The following is a 13,569-nucleotide window of genomic DNA, read 5'->3' on the forward strand; positions in this document are numbered from 1 at the left end:
TAACTCATTCGGCCTGACAAGCTGTTTAAAGCACTTTTTAGGTGGTTTGGTGCATATGTGGTTCATTGTAGGGCAGTTGTGGGCAATGTTCACAATTGCACTCTATTCGGCCTGAAACGCCTTTTTAAGCAATAACTGTTAGATTTAGTGATTGCAAGCCAGCAGAACGTGCTAGAGGCCTGAATCTCATATATGTGGTGTAGCTTCTCACCCCCTGCATGTGAATGTGGTTTGGTGATGCTGGGATGTACTGCTGGGCAGTTACAGGCAAAATGAGAAAAAGTAACTCATTCGGCCTGACAAGCTGTTTAAAGCACTTTTTAGGTGGTTTGGTGCATATGTGGTTCATTGTAGGGCAGTTGTGGGCAATGTTCACAATTGCACTCTATTCGGCCTGAAACGCCTTTTTAAGCAATAACTGTTAGATTTAGTGATTGCAAGCCAGCAGAACGTGCTAGAGGCCTGAATCTCATATATGTGGTGTAGCTTCTCACCCCCTGCATGTGAATGTGGTTTGGTGATGCTGGGATGTACTGCTGGGCAGTTACAGGCAAAATGAGAAAAAGTAACTCATTCGGCCTGACAAGCTGTTTAAAGCACTTTTTAGGTGGTTTGGTGCATATGTGGTTCATTGTAGGGCAGTTGTGGGCAATGTTCACAATTGCACTCTATTCGGCCTGAAACGCCTTTTTAAGCAATAACTGTTAGATTTAGTGATTGCAAGCCAGCAGAACGTGCTAGAGGCCTGAATCTCATATATGTGGTGTAGCTTCTCACCCCCTGCATGTGAATGTGGTTTGGTGATGCTGGGATGTACTGCTGGGCAGTTACAGGCAAAATGAGAAAAAGTAACTCATTCGGCCTGACAAGCTGTTTAAAGCACTTTTTAGGTGGTTTGGTGCATATGTGGTTCATTGTAGGGCAGTTGTGGGCAATGTTCACAATTGCACTCTATTCGGCCTGAAACGCCTTTTTAAGCAATAACTGTTAGATTTAGTGATTGCAAGCCAGCAGAACGTGCTAGAGGCCTGAATCTCATATATGTGGTGTAGCTTCTCACCCCCTGCATGTGAATGTGGTTTGGTGATGCTGGGATGTACTGCTGGGCAGTTACAGGCAAAATGAGAAAAAGTAACTCATTCGGCCTGACAAGCTGTTTAAAGCACTTTTTAGGTGGTTTGGTGCATATGTGGTTCATTGTAGGGCAGTTGTGGGCAATGTTCACAATTGCACTCTATTCGGCCTGAAACGCCTTTTTAAGCAATAACTGTTAGATTTAGTGATTGCAAGCCAGCAGAACGTGCTAGAGGCCTGAATCTCATATATGTGGTGTAGCTTCTCACCCCCTGCATGTGAATGTGGTTTGGTGATGCTGGGATGTACTGCTGGGCAGTTACAGGCAAAATGAGAAAAAGTAACTCATTCGGCCTGACAAGCTGTTTAAAGCACTTTTTAGGTGGTTTGGTGCATATGTGGTTCATTGTAGGGCAGTTGTGGGCAATGTTCACAATTGCACTCTATTCGGTCTGAATTAACTTTTTAAGCAATAACTGTTAGATTTAGTGATTGCAAGCCAGCAGAACGTGCTAGAGGCCTGAATCTCATATATGTGGTGTAGCTTCTCACCCCCTGCATGGGAATGTGGTTTGGTGATGCTGGGATGTACTGCTGGGCAGTTACAGGCAAAATGAGAAAAAGTAACTCATTCGGCCTGACAAGCTGTTTAAAGCACTTTTTAGGTGGTTTGGTGCATATGTGGTTCATTGTAGGGCAGTTGTGGGCAATGTTCACAATTGCACTCTATTCGGCCTGAAACGCCTTTTTAAGCAATAACTGTTAGATTTAGTGATTGCAAGCCAGCAGAACGTGCTAGAGGCCTGAATCTCATATATGTGGTGTAGCTTCTCACCCCCTGCATGTGAATGTGGTTTGGTGATGCTGGGATGTACTGCTGGGCAGTTACAGGCAAAATGAGAAAAAGTAACTCATTCGGCCTGACAAGCTGTTTAAAGCACTTTTTAGGTGGTTTGGTGCATATGTGGTTCATTGTAGGGCAGTTGTGGGCAATGTTCACAATTGCACTCTATTCGGTCTGAATTAACTTTTTAAGCAATAACTGTTAAATTTAGTGATTGCAAGCCAGCAGAACGTGCCAGAGGCCTGAATCTCATATATGTGGTGTAGCTTCTCACCCCCTGCATGTGAATGTGGTTTGGTGATGCTGGGATGTACTGCTGGGCAGTTAGAGGCAAAATGAGAAAAATAACTCATTCGGCCTGACAAGCTGTTTAAAGCACTTTTTAGGTGGTTTGGTGCATATGTGGTTCATTGTAGGGCAGTTGTGGGCAATGTTCACAATTGCACTCTATTCGGCCTGAAACAACTTTTTAAGCAATAACTGTTAGATTTAGTGATTGCAAGCCAGCAGAACGTGCTAGAGGCCTGAATCTCATATATGTGGTGTAGCTTCTCACCCCCTGCATGTGAATGTGGTTTGGTGATGCTGGGATGTACTGCTGGGCAGTTACAGGCAAAATGAGAAAAAGTAACTCATTCGGCCTGACAAGCTGTTTAAAGCACTTTTTAGGTGGTTTGGTGCATATGTGGTTCATTGTAGGGCAGTTTTGGGCAATGTTCACAATTGCACTCTATTCGGCCTGAAACGCCTTTTTAAGCAATAACTGTTAGATTTAGTGATTGCAAGCCAGCAGAACGTGCTAGAGGCCTGAATCTCATATATGTGGTGTAGCTTCTCACCCCCTGCATGTGAATGTGGTTTGGTGATGCTGGGATGTACTGCTGGGCAGTTACAGGCAAAATGAGAAAAAGTAACTCATTCGGCCTGACAAGCTGTTTAAAGCACTTTTTAGGTGGTTTGGTGCATATGTGGTTCATTGTAGGGCAGTTGTGGGCAATGTTCACAATTGCACTCTATTCGGCCTGAAACGCCTTTTTAAGCAATAACTGTTAGATTTAGTGATTGCAAGCCAGCAGAACGTGCTAGAGGCCTGAATCTCATATATGTGGTGTAGCTTCTCACCCCCTGCATGTGAATGTGGTTTGGTGATGCTGGGATGTACTGCTGGGCAGTTACAGGCAAAATGAGAAAAAGTAACTCATTCGGCCTGACAAGCTGTTTAAAGCACTTTTTAGGTGGTTTGGTGCATATGTGGTTCATTGTAGGGCAGTTGTGGGCAATGTTCACAATTGCACTCTATTCGGTCTGAATTAACTTTTTAAGCAATAACTGTTAGATTTAGTGATTGCAAGCCAGCAGAACGTGCTAGAGGCCTGAATCTCATATATGTGGTGTAGCTTCTCACCCCCTGCATGGGAATGTGGTTTGGTGATGCTGGGATGTACTGCTGGGCAGTTACAGGCAAAATGAGAAAAAGTAACTCATTCGGCCTGACAAGCTGTTTAAAGCACTTTTTAGGTGGTTTGGTGCATATGTGGTTCATTGTAGGGCAGTTGTGGGCAATGTTCACAATTGCACTCTATTCGGCCTGAAACGCCTTTTTAAGCAATAACTGTTAGATTTAGTGATTGCAAGCCAGCAGAACGTGCTAGAGGCCTGAATCTCATATATGTGGTGTAGCTTCTCACCCCCTGCATGTGAATGTGGTTTGGTGATGCTGGGATGTACTGCTGGGCAGTTACAGGCAAAATGAGAAAAAGTAACTCATTCGGCCTGACAAGCTGTTTAAAGCACTTTTTAGGTGGTTTGGTGCATATGTGGTTCATTGTAGGGCAGTTGTGGGCAATGTTCACAATTGCACTCTATTCGGCCTGAAACGCCTTTTTAAGCAATAACTGTTAGATTTAGTGATTGCAAGCCAGCAGAACGTGCTAGAGGCCTGAATCTCATATATGTGGTGTAGCTTCTCACCCCCTGCATGTGAATGTGGTTTGGTGATGCTGGGATGTACTGCTGGGCAGTTACAGGCAAAATGAGAAAAAGTAACTCATTCGGCCTGACAAGCTGTTTAAAGCACTTTTTAGGTGGTTTGGTGCATATGTGGTTCATTGTAGGGCAGTTGTTGGCAATGTTCACAATTGCACTCTATTCGGCCTGAAACGCCTTTTTAAGCAATAACTGTTAGATTTAGTGATTGCAAGCCAGCAGAACGTGCTAGAGGCCTGAATCTCATATATGTGGTGTAGCTTCTCACCCCCTGCATGTGAATGTGGTTTGGTGATGCTGGGATGTACTGCTGGGCAGTTACAGGCAAAATGAGAAAAAGTAACTCATTCGGCCTGACAAGCTGTTTAAAGCACTTTTTAGGTGGTTTGGTGCATATGTGGTTCATTGTAGGGCAGTTGTGGGCAATGTTCACAATTGCACTCTATTCGGCCTGAAACGCCTTTTTAAGCAATAACTGTTAGATTTAGTGATTGCAAGCCAGCAGAACGTGCTAGAGGCCTGAATCTCATATATGTGGTGTAGCTTCTCACCCCCTGCATGTGAATGTGGTTTGGTGATGCTGGGATGTACTGCTGGGCAGTTACAGGCAAAATGAGAAAAAGTAACTCATTCGGCCTGACAAGCTGTTTAAAGCACTTTTTAGGTGGTTTGGTGCATATGTGGTTCATTGTAGGGCAGTTGTGGGCAATGTTCACAATTGCACTCTATTCGGTCTGAATTAACTTTTTAAGCAATAACTGTTAGATTTAGTGATTGCAAGCCAGCAGAACGTGCTAGAGGCCTGAATCTCATATATGTGGTGTAGCTTCTCACCCCCTGCATGGGAATGTGGTTTGGTGATGCTGGGATGTACTGCTGGGCAGTTACAGGCAAAATGAGAAAAAGTAACTCATTCGGCCTGACAAGCTGTTTAAAGCACTTTTTAGGTGGTTTGGTGCATATGTGGTTCATTGTAGGGCAGTTGTGGGCAATGTTCACAATTGCACTCTATTCGGCCTGAAACGCCTTTTTAAGCAATAACTGTTAGATTTAGTGATTGCAAGCCAGCAGAACGTGCTAGAGGCCTGAATCTCATATATGTGGTGTAGCTTCTCACCCCCTGCATGTGAATGTGGTTTGGTGATGCTGGGATGTACTGCTGGGCAGTTACAGCAAAATGAGAAAAAGTAACTCATTCGGCCTGACAAGCTGTTTAAAGCACTTTTTAGGTGGTTTGGTGCATATGTGGTTCATTGTAGGGCAGTTGTGGGCAATGTTCACAATTGCACTCTATTCGGCCTGAAACGCCTTTTTAAGCAATAACTGTTAGATTTAGTGATTGCAAGCCAGCAGAACGTGCTAGAGGCCTGAATCTCATATATGTGGTGTAGCTTCTCACCCCCTGCATGTGAATGTGGTTTGGTGATGCTGGGATGTACTGCTGGGCAGTTACAGGCAAAATGAGAAAAATAACTCATTCGGCCTGACAAGCTGTTTAAAGCACTTTTTAGGTGGTTTGGTGCATATGTGGTTCATTGTAGGGCAGTTGTGGGCAATGTTCACAATTGCACTCTATTCGGCCTGAATTAACTTTTTAAGCAATAACTGTTAGATTTAGTGATTGCAAGCCAGCAGAACGTGCTAGAGGCCTGAATCTCATATATGTGGTGTAGCTTCTCACCCCCTGCATGTGAATGTGGTTTGGTGATGCTGGGATGTACTGCTGGGCAGTTACAGGCAAAATGAGAAAAAGTAACTCATTCGGCCTGACAAGCTGTTTAAAGCACTTTTTAGGTGGTTTGGTGCATATGTGGTTCATTGTAGGGCAGTTGTGGGCAATGTTCACAATTGCACTCTATTCGGCCTGAATTAACTTTTTAAGCAATAACTGTTAGATTTAGTGATTGCAAGCCAGCAGAACGTGCTAGAGGCCTGAATCTCATATATGTGGTGTAGCTTCTCACCCCCTGCATGTGAATGTGGTTTGGTGATGCTGGGATGTACTGCTGGGCAGTTACAGGCAAAATGAGAAAAAGTAACTCATTCGGCCTGACAAGCTGTTTAAAGCACTTTTTAGGTGGTTTGGTGCATATGTGGTTCATTGTAGGGCAGTTGTGGGCAATGTTCACAATTGCACTCTATTCGGCCTGAAACGCCTTTTTAAGCAATAACTGTTAGATTTAGTGATTGCAAGCCAGCAGAACGTGCTAGAGGCCTGAATCTCATATATGTGGTGTAGCTTCTCACCCCCTGCATGTGAATGTGGTTTGGTGATGCTGGGATGTACTGCTGGGCAGTTACAGGCAAAATGAGAAAAAGTAACTCATTCGGCCTGACAAGCTGTTTAAAGCACTTTTTAGGTGGTTTGGTGCATATGTGGTTCATTGTAGGGCAGTTGTGGGCAATGTTCACAATTGCACTCTATTCGGCCTGAAACGCCTTTTTAAGCAATAACTGTTAGATTTAGTGATTGCAAGCCAGCAGAACGTGCTAGAGGCCTGAATCTCATATATGTGGTGTAGCTTCTCACCCCCTGCATGTGAATGTGGTTTGGTGATGCTGGGATGTACTGCTGGGCAGTTACAGGCAAAATGAGAAAAAGTAACTCATTCGGCCTGACAAGCTGTTTAAAGCACTTTTTAGGTGGTTTGGTGCATATGTGGTTCATTGTAGGGCAGTTGTGGGCAATGTTCACAATTGCACTCTATTCGGCCTGAAACGCCTTTTTAAGCAATAACTGTTAGATTTAGTGATTGCAAGCCAGCAGAACGTGCTAGAGGCCTGAATCTCATATATGTGGTGTAGCTTCTCACCCCCTGCATGTGAATGTGGTTTGGTGATGCTGGGATGTACTGCTGGGCAGTTACAGGCAAAATGAGAAAAAGTAACTCATTCGGCCTGACAAGCTGTTTAAAGCACTTTTTAGGTGGTTTGGTGCATATGTGGTTCATTGTAGGGCAGTTGTGGGCAATGTTCACAATTGCACTCTATTCGGCCTGAAACGCCTTTTTAAGCAATAACTGTTAGATTTAGTGATTGCAAGCCAGCAGAACGTGCTAGAGGCCTGAATCTCATATATGTGGTGTAGCTTCTCACCCCCTGCATGGGAATGTGGTTTGGTGATGCTGGGATGTACTGCTGGGCAGTTACAGGCAAAATGAGAAAAATAACTCATTCGGCCTGACAAGCTGTTTAAAGCACTTTTTAGGTGGTTTGGTGCATATGTGGTTCATTGTAGGGCAGTTGTGGGCAATGTTCACAATTGCACTCTATTCGGCCTGAATTAACTTTTTAAGCAATAACTGTTAGATTTAGTGATTGCAAGCCAGCAGAACGTGCTAGAGGCCTGAATCTCATATATGTGGTGTAGCTTCTCACCCCCTGCATGTGAATGTGGTTTGGTGATGCTGGGATGTACTGCTGGGCAGTTACAGGCAAAATGAGAAAAAGTAACTCATTCGGCCTGACAAGCTGTTTAAAGCACTTTTTAGGTGGTTTGGTGCATATGTGGTTCATTGTAGGGCAGTTGTGGGCAATGTTCACAATTGCACTCTATTCGGCCTGAAACGCCTTTTTAAGCAATAACTGTTAGATTTAGTGATTGCAAGCCAGCAGAACGTGCTAGAGGCCTGAATCTCATATATGTGGTGTAGCTTCTCACCCCCTGCATGTGAATGTGGTTTGGTGATGCTGGGATGTACTGCTGGGCAGTTACAGGCAAAATGAGAAAAATAACTCATTCGGCCTGACAAGCTGTTTAAAGCACTTTTTAGGTGGTTTGGTGCATATGTGGTTCATTGTAGGGCAGTTGTGGGCAATGTTCACAATTGCACTCTATTCGGCCTGAAACGCCTTTTTAAGCAATAACTGTTAGATTTAGTGATTGCAAGCCAGCAGAACGTGCTAGAGGCCTGAATCTCATATATGTGGTGTAGCTTCTCACCCCCTGCATGTGAATGTGGTTTGGTGATGCTGGGATGTACTGCTGGGCAGTTACAGGCAAAATGAGAAAAATAACTCATTCGGCCTGACAAGCTGTTTAAAGCACTTTTTAGGTGGTTTGGTGCATATGTGGTTCATTGTAGGGCAGTTGTGGGCAATGTTCACAATTGCACTCTATTCGGCCTGAAACGCCTTTTTAAGCAATAACTGTTAGATTTAGTGATTGCAAGCCAGCAGAACGTGCTAGAGGCCTGAATCTCATATATGTGGTGTAGCTTCTCACCCCCTGCATGTGAATGTGGTTTGGTGATGCTGGGATGTACTGCTGGGCAGTTACAGGCAAAATGAGAAAAAGTAACTCATTCGGCCTGACAAGCTGTTTAAAGCACTTTTTAGGTGGTTTGGTGCATATGTGGTTCATTGTAGGGCAGTTGTGGGCAATGTTCACAATTGCACTCTATTCGGCCTGAAACGCCTTTTTAAGCAATAACTGTTAGATTTAGTGATTGCAAGCCAGCAGAACGTGCTAGAGGCCTGAATCTCATATATGTGGTGTAGCTTCTCACCCCCTGCATGTGAATGTGGTTTGGTGATGCTGGGATGTACTGCTGGGCAGTTACAGGCAAAATGAGAAAAAGTAACTCATTCGGCCTGACAAGCTGTTTAAAGCACTTTTTAGGTGGTTTGGTGCATATGTGGTTCATTGTAGGGCAGTTGTGGGCAATGTTCACAATTGCACTCTATTCGGCCTGAAACGCCTTTTTAAGCAATAACTGTTAGATTTAGTGATTGCAAGCCAGCAGAACGTGCTAGAGGCCTGAATCTCATATATGTGGTGTAGCTTCTCACCCCCTGCATGTGAATGTGGTTTGGTGATGCTGGGATGTACTGCTGGGCAGTTACAGGCAAAATGAGAAAAAGTAACTCATTCGGCCTGACAAGCTGTTTAAAGCACTTTTTAGGTGGTTTGGTGCATATGTGGTTCATTGTAGGGCAGTTGTGGGCAATGTTCACAATTGCACTCTATTCGGCCTGAAACGCCTTTTTAAGCAATAACTGTTAGATTTAGTGATTGCAAGCCAGCAGAACGTGCTAGAGGCCTGAATCTCATATATGTGGTGTAGCTTCTCACCCCCTGCATGTGAATGTGGTTTGGTGATGCTGGGATGTACTGCTGGGCAGTTACAGGCAAAATGAGAAAAAGTAACTCATTCGGCCTGACAAGCTGTTTAAAGCACTTTTTAGGTGGTTTGGTGCATATGTGGTTCATTGTAGGGCAGTTGTGGGCAATGTTCACAATTGCACTCTATTCGGCCTGAAACGCCTTTTTAAGCAATAACTGTTAGATTTAGTGATTGCAAGCCAGCAGAACGTGCTAGAGGCCTGAATCTCATATATGTGGTGTAGCTTCTCACCCCCTGCATGTGAATGTGGTTTGGTGATGCTGGGATGTACTGCTGGGCAGTTACAGGCAAAATGAGAAAAAGTAACTCATTCGGCCTGACAAGCTGTTTAAAGCACTTTTTAGGTGGTTTGGTGCATATGTGGTTCATTGTAGGGCAGTTGTGGGCAATGTTCACAATTGCACTCTATTCGGCCTGAAACGCCTTTTTAAGCAATAACTGTTAGATTTAGTGATTGCAAGCCAGCAGAACGTGCTAGAGGCCTGAATCTCATATATGTGGTGTAGCTTCTCACCCCCTGCATGGGAATGTGGTTTGGTGATGCTGGGATGTACTGCTGGGCAGTTACAGGCAAAATGAGAAAAATAACTCATTCGGCCTGACAAGCTGTTTAAAGCACTTTTTAGGTGGTTTGGTGCATATGTGGTTCATTGTAGGGCAGTTGTGGGCAATGTTCACAATTGCACTCTATTCGGCCTGAATTAACTTTTTAAGCAATAACTGTTAGATTTAGTGATTGCAAGCCAGCAGAACGTGCTAGAGGCCTGAATCTCATATATGTGGTGTAGCTTCTCACCCCCTGCATGTGAATGTGGTTTGGTGATGCTGGGATGTACTGCTGGGCAGTTACAGGCAAAATGAGAAAAAGTAACTCATTCGGCCTGACAAGCTGTTTAAAGCACTTTTTAGGTGGTTTGGTGCATATGTGGTTCATTGTAGGGCAGTTGTGGGCAATGTTCACAATTGCACTCTATTCGGCCTGAAACGCCTTTTTAAGCAATAACTGTTAGATTTAGTGATTGCAAGCCAGCAGAACGTGCTAGAGGCCTGAATCTCATATATGTGGTGTAGCTTCTCACCCCCTGCATGTGAATGTGGTTTGGTGATGCTGGGATGTACTGCTGGGCAGTTACAGGCAAAATGAGAAAAAGTAACTCATTCGGCCTGACAAGCTGTTTAAAGCACTTTTTAGGTGGTTTGGTGCATATGTGGTTCATTGTAGGGCAGTTGTGGGCAATGTTCACAATTGCACTCTATTCGGCCTGAAACGCCTTTTTAAGCAATAACTGTTAGATTTAGTGATTGCAAGCCAGCAGAACGTGCTAGAGGCCTGAATCTCATATATGTGGTGTAGCTTCTCACCCCCTGCATGTGAATGTGGTTTGGTGATGCTGGGATGTACTGCTGGGCAGTTACAGGCAAAATGAGAAAAAGTAACTCATTCGGCCTGACAAGCTGTTTAAAGCACTTTTTAGGTGGTTTGGTGCATATGTGGTTCATTGTAGGGCAGTTGTGGGCAATGTTCACAATTGCACTCTATTCGGCCTGAAACGCCTTTTTAAGCAATAACTGTTAGATTTAGTGATTGCAAGCCAGCAGAACGTGCTAGAGGCCTGAATCTCATATATGTGGTGTAGCTTCTCACCCCCTGCATGTGAATGTGGTTTGGTGATGCTGGGATGTACTGCTGGGCAGTTACAGGCAAAATGAGAAAAAGTAACTCATTCGGCCTGACAAGCTGTTTAAAGCACTTTTTAGGTGGTTTGGTGCATATGTGGTTCATTGTAGGGCAGTTGTGGGCAATGTTCACAATTGCACTCTATTCGGCCTGAAACGCCTTTTTAAGCAATAACTGTTAGATTTAGTGATTGCAAGCCAGCAGAACGTGCTAGAGGCCTGAATCTCATATATGTGGTGTAGCTTCTCACCCCCTGCATGTGAATGTGGTTTGGTGATGCTGGGATGTACTGCTGGGCAGTTACAGGCAAAATGAGAAAAAGTAACTCATTCGGCCTGACAAGCTGTTTAAAGCACTTTTTAGGTGGTTTGGTGCATATGTGGTTCATTGTAGGGCAGTTGTGGGCAATGTTCACAATTGCACTCTATTCGGCCTGAAACGCCTTTTTAAGCAATAACTGTTAGATTTAGTGATTGCAAGCCAGCAGAACGTGCTAGAGGCCTGAATCTCATATATGTGGTGTAGCTTCTCACCCCCTGCATGGGAATGTGGTTTGGTGATGCTGGGATGTACTGCTGGGCAGTTACAGGCAAAATGAGAAAAATAACTCATTCGGCCTGACAAGCTGTTTAAAGCACTTTTTAGGTGGTTTGGTGCATATGTGGTTCATTGTAGGGCAGTTGTGGGCAATGTTCACAATTGCACTCTATTCGGCCTGAATTAACTTTTTAAGCAATAACTGTTAGATTTAGTGATTGCAAGCCAGCAGAACGTGCTAGAGGCCTGAATCTCATATATGTGGTGTAGCTTCTCACCCCCTGCATGTGAATGTGGTTTGGTGATGCTGGGATGTACTGCTGGGCAGTTACAGGCAAAATGAGAAAAAGTAACTCATTCGGCCTGACAAGCTGTTTAAAGCACTTTTTAGGTGGTTTGGTGCATATGTGGTTCATTGTAGGGCAGTTGTGGGCAATGTTCACAATTGCACTCTATTCGGCCTGAAACGCCTTTTTAAGCAATAACTGTTAGATTTAGTGATTGCAAGCCAGCAGAACGTGCTAGAGGCCTGAATCTCATATATGTGGTGTAGCTTCTCACCCCCTGCATGTGAATGTGGTTTGGTGATGCTGGGATGTACTGCTGGGCAGTTACAGGCAAAATGAGAAAAAGTAACTCATTCGGCCTGACAAGCTGTTTAAAGCACTTTTTAGGTGGTTTGGTGCATATGTGGTTCATTGTAGGGCAGTTGTGGGCAATGTTCACAATTGCACTCTATTCGGCCTGAAACGCCTTTTTAAGCAATAACTGTTAGATTTAGTGATTGCAAGCCAGCAGAACGTGCTAGAGGCCTGAATCTCATATATGTGGTGTAGCTTCTCACCCCCTGCATGTGAATGTGGTTTGGTGATGCTGGGATGTACTGCTGGGCAGTTACAGGCAAAATGAGAAAAAGTAACTCATTCGGCCTGACAAGCTGTTTAAAGCACTTTTTAGGTGGTTTGGTGCATATGTGGTTCATTGTAGGGCAGTTGTGGGCAATGTTCACAATTGCACTCTATTCGGCCTGAAACGCCTTTTTAAGCAATAACTGTTAGATTTAGTGATTGCAAGCCAGCAGAACGTGCTAGAGGCCTGAATCTCATATATGTGGTGTAGCTTCTCACCCCCTGCATGTGAATGTGGTTTGGTGATGCTGGGATGTACTGCTGGGCAGTTACAGGCAAAATGAGAAAAAGTAACTCATTCGGCCTGACAAGCTGTTTAAAGCACTTTTTAGGTGGTTTGGTGCATATGTGGTTCATTGTAGGGCAGTTGTGGGCAATGTTCACAATTGCACTCTATTCGGCCTGAAACGCCTTTTTAAGCAATAACTGTTAGATTTAGTGATTGCAAGCCAGCAGAACGTGCTAGAGGCCTGAATCTCATATATGTGGTGTAGCTTCTCACCCCCTGCATGTGAATGTGGTTTGGTGATGCTGGGATGTACTGCTGGGCAGTTACAGGCAAAATGAGAAAAAGTAACTCATTCGGCCTGACAAGCTGTTTAAAGCACTTTTTAGGTGGTTTGGTGCATATGTGGTTCATTGTAGGGCAGTTGTGGGCAATGTTCACAATTGCACTCTATTCGGTCTGAATTAACTTTTTAAGCAATAACTGTTAGATTTAGTGATTGCAAGCCAGCAGAACGTGCTAGAGGCCTGAATCTCATATATGTGGTGTAGCTTCTCACCCCCTGCATGGGAATGTGGTTTGGTGATGCTGGGATGTACTGCTGGGCAGTTACAGGCAAAATGAGAAAAATAACTCATTCGGCCTGACAAGCTGTTTAAAGCACTTTTTAGGTGGTTTGGTGCATATGTGGTTCATTGTAGGGCAGTTGTGGGCAATGTTCACAATTGCACTCTATTCGGCCTGAATTAACTTTTTAAGCAATAACTGTTAGATTTAGTGATTGCAAGCCAGCAGAACGTGCTAGAGGCCTGAATCTCATATATGTGGTGTAGCTTCTCACCCCCTGCATGTGAATGTGGTTTGGTGATGCTGGGATGTACTGCTGGGCAGTTACAGGCAAAATGAGAAAAAGTAACTCATTCGGCCTGACAAGCTGTTTAAAGCACTTTTTAGGTGGTTTGGTGCATATGTGGTTCATTGTAGGGCAGTTGTGGGCAATGTTCACAATTGCACTCTATTCGGCCTGAAACGCCTTTTTAAGCAATAACTGTTAGATTTAGTGATTGCAAGCCAGCAGAACGTGCTAGAGGCCTGAATCTCATATATGTGGTGTAGCTTCTCACCCCCTGCATGTGAATGTGGTTTGGTGATGCTGGGATGTACTGCTGGGCAGTTACAGGCAAAATGAG

This window comes from Dunckerocampus dactyliophorus, chromosome 21 (genome assembly GCF_027744805.1).
Source record: "Dunckerocampus dactyliophorus isolate RoL2022-P2 chromosome 21, RoL_Ddac_1.1, whole genome shotgun sequence".
NCBI classification, from domain to species: Eukaryota; Metazoa; Chordata; class Actinopteri; order Syngnathiformes; family Syngnathidae; genus Dunckerocampus; species Dunckerocampus dactyliophorus.